Source organism: Elephantulus edwardii, unplaced genomic scaffold (genome assembly GCF_000299155.1).
Source record: "Elephantulus edwardii isolate Elephantulus edwardi_28Jun2011 unplaced genomic scaffold, EleEdw1.0 scaffold00028, whole genome shotgun sequence".
Lineage (NCBI taxonomy): Eukaryota > Metazoa > Chordata > Mammalia > Macroscelidea > Macroscelididae > Elephantulus > Elephantulus edwardii.
The window spans coordinates 372,303-380,192 of NW_006399778.1; the positions used below are offsets into that span (position 1 = coordinate 372,303).

At 41.9% G+C, this 7,890-nt stretch overlaps 1 pseudogene; it reads left to right on the forward strand.

Moving 5' to 3' along the window:
- The first annotated feature begins 1,385 nt into the window (after positions 1-1,385).
- Positions 1,386-3,279, forward strand: LOC102862629 (annotated as a pseudogene).
- Positions 3,280-7,890: the final 4,611 nt, after the last annotated feature.

The following is a 7,890-nucleotide window of genomic DNA, read 5'->3' on the forward strand; positions in this document are numbered from 1 at the left end:
ATCTTCCTTGTCCAGGTATAGGTTTCACTTGAGCTTTCTTCTCAATATCAGCCATAATTTTTTATTATCCACACAAAGGCCTTCATATAGTCAATAAAGCACAAATAGACATTCTTCTGGTATTCTTTACTTTCAGCCAGGATCCATCTGATCTCAACAATAATATCCCTAGTGCCATGACCAGGGGTTTCTTTGAACTAATTGTTTCTATACATCTTAGTTTTTCTTCTCTTTTCTTTGTTATGAATGGTGATACACAAATAATTACACCTTAGATAGTTGCTTGTAAGCTTCTAAGACAACAGTTGCTGCTCATTAAAGTAGAATGTGTAACATTGTCTTTGTGGAGTATGTTTTGTTAATTGGCTTTGATAACCCTGAGATTATAGTCTTGAGGCCTAAAGACCAACAACTCATTCCCTTAGGGTGTTTGATTAAGAAGTTTACCTAGGTTTGCTCCCCATTGGCTGTGCTATATAGCTGGGTGTATTTATGGCATACTACTAAGAATGTTGTTCACACAGAAGAGGTTGTGGGAGTAATGAAGTTATGTTGTTGTTAAGTGCCCTTGAGTCTTAGGCAACTCATTGCGACCCTATGAATGAAAGTCCTCAATACTTGTGTGACTTTAGTCCTTTCTCCAGGTTCATAGGGTTTCTGGAGGCAAGGTATTAAGGAAGTGGATGTCACTCCTGCTTCCAAGCTTGTTTTAATCTAGGAGTGCCACCAAACACTGTCCACCATCGGTAACCATTATCACATTTGACGGGTCAGCGTCACAGTGTTCAGCTTCACAGCGACCACAAGTTACCTCTGTATGGCAAGTGGACACACCAGGCCTATACCATCTAGAAGAATGTTTCAACAATAGTCAATGTTAAATGGATCTTAGCTGAAAGAAGAGAGTACCAGCCCTTATCCCCGGCGGTTAGTGCGGAGAGTGCGGAGTGTGTGCTCCAGGCTCGGAAAACACATTTATTATTAAAAAAATTAAGGGGAGCTCTGGTGGCCTAGTGGCAAGAAGCTGCACTGCAATCCCAGAGGAACACGGTTCAAATCCACCAGATGCTCTGCCGGAGAAGGAGGCGCAATATCCTCCTGTACCAGTCAGATCTGATATGACCGTACACGCACACAAAATAATAAAAAATAAAATAAAATAAATTTTTAAAAGCCTTTTAATAAATAACCCGGTGAAGCAGCAGAGACCGACTCGCCCGCCCGCGGCCCCGCAGCAGCTCCAAGGAGGAACGAAGAGACTCGCGAGGCCTTTTCCGCTGCCAGGACCCGATACCGCCAGCCTCGCTCCCCAGCCGGCGTTCAGCACCCAGCGACAGCGGATCAACCCGGTCGTGGCCTGTGGCCCTGCTGGCAGCCGTGCCGAGATGAACCCCAGCGCCCCCAGCTATCTCATGGCATCGCTCTACGTGGGAGACCTACACCCCGACGTGACAGAGGCGATGCTCTACGAGAAGTTCAGCCCGGCCGGGCCCATCCTCTCCATCCGGGTCTGCAGGGACAAGATGACCCGCCCCTCCTTGGGCTACGCATATGTGAACTTCCAGCAGCCGGCGGACACGGAGCGGGCTTTGGACACCATGAATTTTGATGTTATAAAGGGCAAGCCAGTACGCATAATGTGGTCTCAGCGTGATCCATCGCTTCGTAAAAGTGGAGTGGGCAACATATTCATTAAAAAATTGGACAAATCCATTGATAATAAAGCACTGTATGATACATTTTCAGCATTTGGTAATATCCTCTCATGTAAGGTGGTTTGTGATGAAAATGGTTCCAAGGGCTATGGATTTGTGCATTTTGAGACACAGGAAGCAGCTGAAAGAGCTATTGAAAAAATCAACGGGATGCTTCTAAATGATCGCAAAGTATTTGTTGGACGTTTTAAGTCTCGCAAAGAACGAGAAGCAGAACTCGGAGCTAGGGCTAAAGAGTTTACCAATGTTTACAACAAGAATTTTGGAGAGGACATGGATAATGAGCGCCTTAAAGATCTCTTTGGCAAGTTTGGACCTGCCTTAAGTGTGAAAGTAATGACCGATGAAAGTGGGAAGTCCAAAGGTTTTGGATTTGTGAGCTTCGAGAGGCATGAAGATGCACAGAAAGCTGTTGATGAGATGAATGGAAAGGAGCTCAATGGAAAACAAATTTATGTTGGTCGAGCTCAGAAAAAAGGGGCACGACAGACGGAACTTAAGCGCAAATTTGAGCAGATGAAGCAAGATAGGATCACCAGATACCAGGGTGTTAACTTATATGTGAAAAATCTTGATGATGGCATTGATGACGAACGTCTCCGCAAAGAGTTTTCTCCATTTGGTACAATCACTAGCGCAAAGATTATGATAGAGGGTGGTCGCAGCACAGGATTTGGTTTTGTATGTTTCTCCTCCCCTGAAGAAGCCACTAAAGCAGTTACAGAAATGAATGGTAGAATTGTGGCCACGAAACCATTATATGTAGCTTTAGCTCAGCGCAAAGAAGAGCGCCAGGCTCACCTCACTAACCAGTACATGCAGAGAATGGCGAGTGTCCGAGCTGTGCCCAAGCCCGTGATCAACCCCTACCAGCCAGCACCTCCTTCAGGTTACTTCATGGCAGCTATTCCACAGACTCAGAACCGTGCTGCGTACTATCCTCGTAGCCAAATTGCTCAATTAAGACCAAATCCTCGCTGGACTGCTCAGGGTGCCAGACCTCATCCATTCCAAAATATGCCCGGTGCTATCCGCCCAGCTGCTCCTAGACCACCATTTAGTACCATGAGACCAGCTTCTTCACAAGTTCCACGAGTCATGTCAACACAACATGTTGCTAACACATCAACACAGACCATGGGTCCCCGTCCTGCAGCTGCTGCTGCAGTAGCTACTCCTGCTGTCCGCACTGCGCCGCAGTATAAATACGCTGTGGGAATTCGTAATCCTCAGCAACACCTAAATGCACAACCACAAGTCACCATGCAGCAGTCTGCTGTTCATGTACAAGGTCAAGAGCCTTTGACTGCTTCCATGTTGGCATCTGCCCCTCCTCAAGAGCAAAAGCAGATGTTGGGTGAAAGGCTGTTTCCTCTTATTCAAGCCATGCACCCTACATTGGCTGGTAAAAATCACTGGCATGTTACTGGAGGTTGATAATTCAGAACTTCTTCATATGCTTGAGTCTCCAGAGTCTCAAGCTGTAGCTGTACTACAAGCCCACCAAGCTAAAGAGGCTGACCAGAAAGCAGTTAACAGTGCCACTGGTGTTCCAACAGTTTAAAATGATCAGGGACTATGAAAGAAAACTCGTGCTTCACCAAAGAAAAAGAACTAAACATCAAAAAACTTAAATATTGTGGAAAAAAAATTGCAAAATATAAAATAAAAATAAAAAAGGAAAGGAAACTTTGAACCTTATGTACCGAGCAAATGCCGAGGCTAGCACGTGCTAGTCCTAGATTACTTACTCATTTAAAAACAAAAAAAGAGGGGAAAAAAAATAGTAAAATATAAAAACAAATTAATGTTTTATAGACCCTGGGAAAAAGAATTTTCAGCAAAGTACAAAAATTTAAAGCATTCCTTTCTTTAATTCTTTACTGTGGAATAGCTCAGAATATCAGTTCTGTTTTAGGTAACAGAATTGATAACTGAGCAAGGAAACGTAATTTGGATTATAAAATTCTTGCTTTAATAAAAATTCCTTAAACTGTGAAAAAAAAAAAGAAGAGAGTACCAGAGGAATGTCTATCTATGTTTGATTGACTATACAAAGGTATTTGACTGTGCAGATCACAACAAACTGTGGCTGATTCTGAGAAGAATGGGAATCATAGAATACCTGATTGTGCTTGTGAAAAACCTAAACTTGGACCAGCAGGCAATCTTCAGAACAGTGCAAGGAAACACTGGAAAACCAGGAAAGGTTTATATCAGGGATGCATCCTATCTCTATATCTTTTCAATCTAGAGGTGGAACAATAATCCGGGAGGCTGGGTTCTATAAAGAGGAATGTGGCATCAGGATTAGAGGAAGACTCATCAACAACCTGCATTATTAAGCTGGCACAACCTTGCTTGCTGAAACTGAGAAGGACCTGAGGCATTTGCTGCGGAAGGTCAAGGATTGCAGCCTTCAGTATGGATTGAGGCTCAACATCAAGAAAACAAAGATTTTCACCACTGGGCCAATTGGCAGCATCATGATAGACTGTGAAGAGATTGACACTTTTAGCTTGCTCAGCTCCACAATCAACATTCTCGGTTCCAGGAGCCAGGAAAACAAAAGATGGATTGCACTGGGGAAAATCTGCTGTCAGGGGACTTCTTCAGAGTACTGAAGAGCAGTGGTGTCAGTCTAGAGACTAAGGTTTACTTGATGAAGGCCATGGTCTCCCCAGTTACTTGCTATGCATCAGAGGGCTGGACAATGACTAAGGATGGCAGAAGAAGAATTGATGCCTTTGAGTTGTGGTGCTGGAGAATACTGAATATACCATGGAGTGCTAACAGAACAAACAGATTTGTCAAGGTGAAACGAAGCTGTTCCTTGGAAGCAAGGATTTTGAAGCTCTTTGTCTGACACACTTTGGGCATGTTGCAAGGAGGAAACAGTCCTTGGAATGGGATATATGATGCTTGGAAGGGTGAAGAGACAGTGCAAGAGAGGAAAACCTAGGATGAGATGGATTGACTCCATAATTGGGATAATGGGGGTTGGTGTCTCAGAGACTGAAATTGACTCAGGAAAGATCAAGGTTCAGAGCTGTTGTACATAGGATCACTATGAGTCGGAACTGACCCAGTGGCACATAACTACAAACAACAGTATGAATGTAGGGTGCTCTGATGGTCTAGTCTCTGATAGTCAAGAAGCTGTGCTGCAATCCCTAAGGCAGACAGTGTGAATTCACCTGCCGCTTCATGGGAGAAAAATGGACAAACTCTTTCTGTGCCATTAACTGCCTCTGAAAACCTGATGGAGGGTCAACTATGCATTGCTTCTGATTCTCGGGTATACAACAACAACAGTATGAACAGATAACCTATCAAACCAATGTGTAGTCATGGAGTAGTCCTTTTCACCTGTCTGTAACATTTGTCTTGACTGTATGCCTGTATATCTGCTTGCAGATGAACATTTATTGCTGACACTGAAGAATTAGGTATGTAAATGGTGTTCACATTTACTGATTGTATTTTTAGTGCACCTCTCCATGTTTTTCCTTTCATTAGTGCTATTATGCTACTCATTCCCATAATGTACAGCGTCTTTCCTTTCATCTATCTTAATATGTGTCTATTAACTATTTACAGTTTTTCTGTAAGTAGGGCGGGACTCCCCTCTACCTCACTCCTTCCCTCCCCAAATCTGGTGACTATCCAGGATAGATTCTTCCTTTGTGTAAACCTTTGTTGTTGTTAGTGCCCTCAAGTCAGTTCTCATTTTTAGTGATTCTATATACAATAGAATAAAACCCTGCCTGATCCTATGCCATCCTCACAATCTCTCCTCTGCTTAAGCCCATTGTTGTGGTCACTGTATCCTTTCATTAGTTTTATTTTTTTAAAGAATTATTATTAATTTCAATGTAAATTTACAGAGACTTTGGATTTCCATTCATTCATTGTTATACTTTTCTTCTCTTCCAACCCTCCCCCCTAGTACACTACCCTCTTGGAAAAGTAAAAGAAAAATTCTTTCATTGTTTTACAAACCCTCCCCCAGGTTCACTCTACTATGTAGCCTTCTCTTTGGACTCGTCATGACAAAAATACCTAATCACGTATCCCTTTCAAACCCTTTTCTCCCTCATCTGTTTCAATGCAGTATACATAATTGAACCCATCTTTCTAAGTCCCCCTCACCCTGATGTCAGTACTGTTTTACAACAGTGGCACCATGCAGTACTTGTCCTTTTGTGACTGAGATACTTCACTCAGCATAAGGTTCTCCAGACTCACCCATTTTGAATAATATTGAATGAGTTCCTTGCTTTTCAATGCAGCATAGTATTCCATTGTGTAACTATACCAGATCTTCTCTATCCATTTGTTTTTTGATGGGCACTTAGGTTGTTTCCAACTCCTTGCTATTGTGAACAAAGCCACAATAAACATGGGTGTGCATGTATCTACTTGGATGTCAGCTATGGTCTCTTTAGGGTATATTCCCAGTAGTGGAATTGCTGGCTCAAATGGTATCTCTATTTACAACTTTTTGAGAAAGCGCCACACCGCCTTCCACAGTGGTTGCACCATTTTACACTCCCACCAACAGTGAATAAGGGTTCCAGTTTCTCCACAACCTTGTCAGCATTTGTTGCTTGCTGTTCTGTTAAATTTTGCTATTCTGACTGGGGTGAGATGATATCTCATAGTTGTTTTGATTTGCATCTCTCTTAGAGCTAGGGATTTTGAACATTTCTTCATGTGCTTGTTAGCCATCTATTCAAAGAAAATTATAAAACATTACTACAAGAAACAAAAAGAGACCTGGAGAAATGGAAGAATACCCTTGCTCATGGATAGGAAGACTTAATATTGTAAAAATGGCAATACTACCAAAGGCAATTTACACGCTTAATGCAATCCCAATACAAATACCAATCCCATTCTTCAATGAGATGGAAAAGGCAATCTTCAGTCTCATTTGGAATAGAAAGGAGCCCTGAATAAGCAAAGCACTCCTTAAAAATAGAAGAAAGGTACGAAGCATCTCACTCCCTGATTTAAAATCCTGCTACACTGCCATGTTGGTTAAGACAACATGGTACTAGTATAAGGACAGACACATAGATCAATGGAATAAAATTGAGAACCCGGAGATCAGTCCATCTATCTATGGTCAACTGATTTTTGACAAGGAGATGAAATCAGTTAAGTGGGGAAACGACAGTCTTTTTTAACAAATGTGTTGACAAAATTGGAAAAGTATCTTCAAAAGACTCAAGCAAGATCTCCACCTCACTCTATATACAAAAACCAACTCAAGGTGGATCATGGACCTAGGACTAAAACCAAGGACTATAATCTTCATTAAAGAAAAGCTTGGAAGAACGCTTGAAGTCCTAATCCACAACATAAACAGTCTTCCAAGTATCCTGAAAAACCTACAACCAGCAGAAGATGAAATAGATGAATGGGACCCTTTAAGCATCAAATTCCTATGCACATCCAAAAACTTCTCCAACAGGGTAAAAAGGGAAGCCACAGACTGGGAAAAAGTATTTGGTAATGACATATCAGATAAGGGATTTACATCCGGAATTTATAAAATACTTGAGAACCACAACAAGATAAAGGTAAATAATCCAATAGAAAAATGGGCACAGGATATGAACAGACACTTCACCAAAGAAGACTTTCATTAGCTTTCTAATAATAGTGATCTCATACTATATGGGTCCTTTTGTGCCTGACTTAGCATAATGTCTTCTAGATTCACCCAGGTTATGTAGTTGTCACTAGATGCCACTGAGTTGATTATGGCTAAAAGTTATCCTATGAGCTATCTGAACTTTGCCCTCTCCAGTACCATCTTCATGATCTTTGTCATGCCTGCCTTCTGCTTACTGTGCATTTTTTGTTATGTTTGATTATCTATTTATACCGTAGGATTGGGCTCCTAAATTTGTGTGAGATGGAGACTTAGATTAGACCAAGCCACCAGCAACAGCAACAGCAGCTCCAACAGAGAACTAGAAACCTTTAAGAGCCACACGTTAACTAAGACTACCAGAGCTCAGAGCTTTCACACTGAATCAGCAGTGGAAGTTGGGGGTGGTGAAAAGTACCATAATTAAAACAACTATGAGATATCATTTCACCCCAGTCAAAATAGCAAAATTTAACAGAACAGCAAGCAACAAATGCTGGCGAGGTTGTGGAG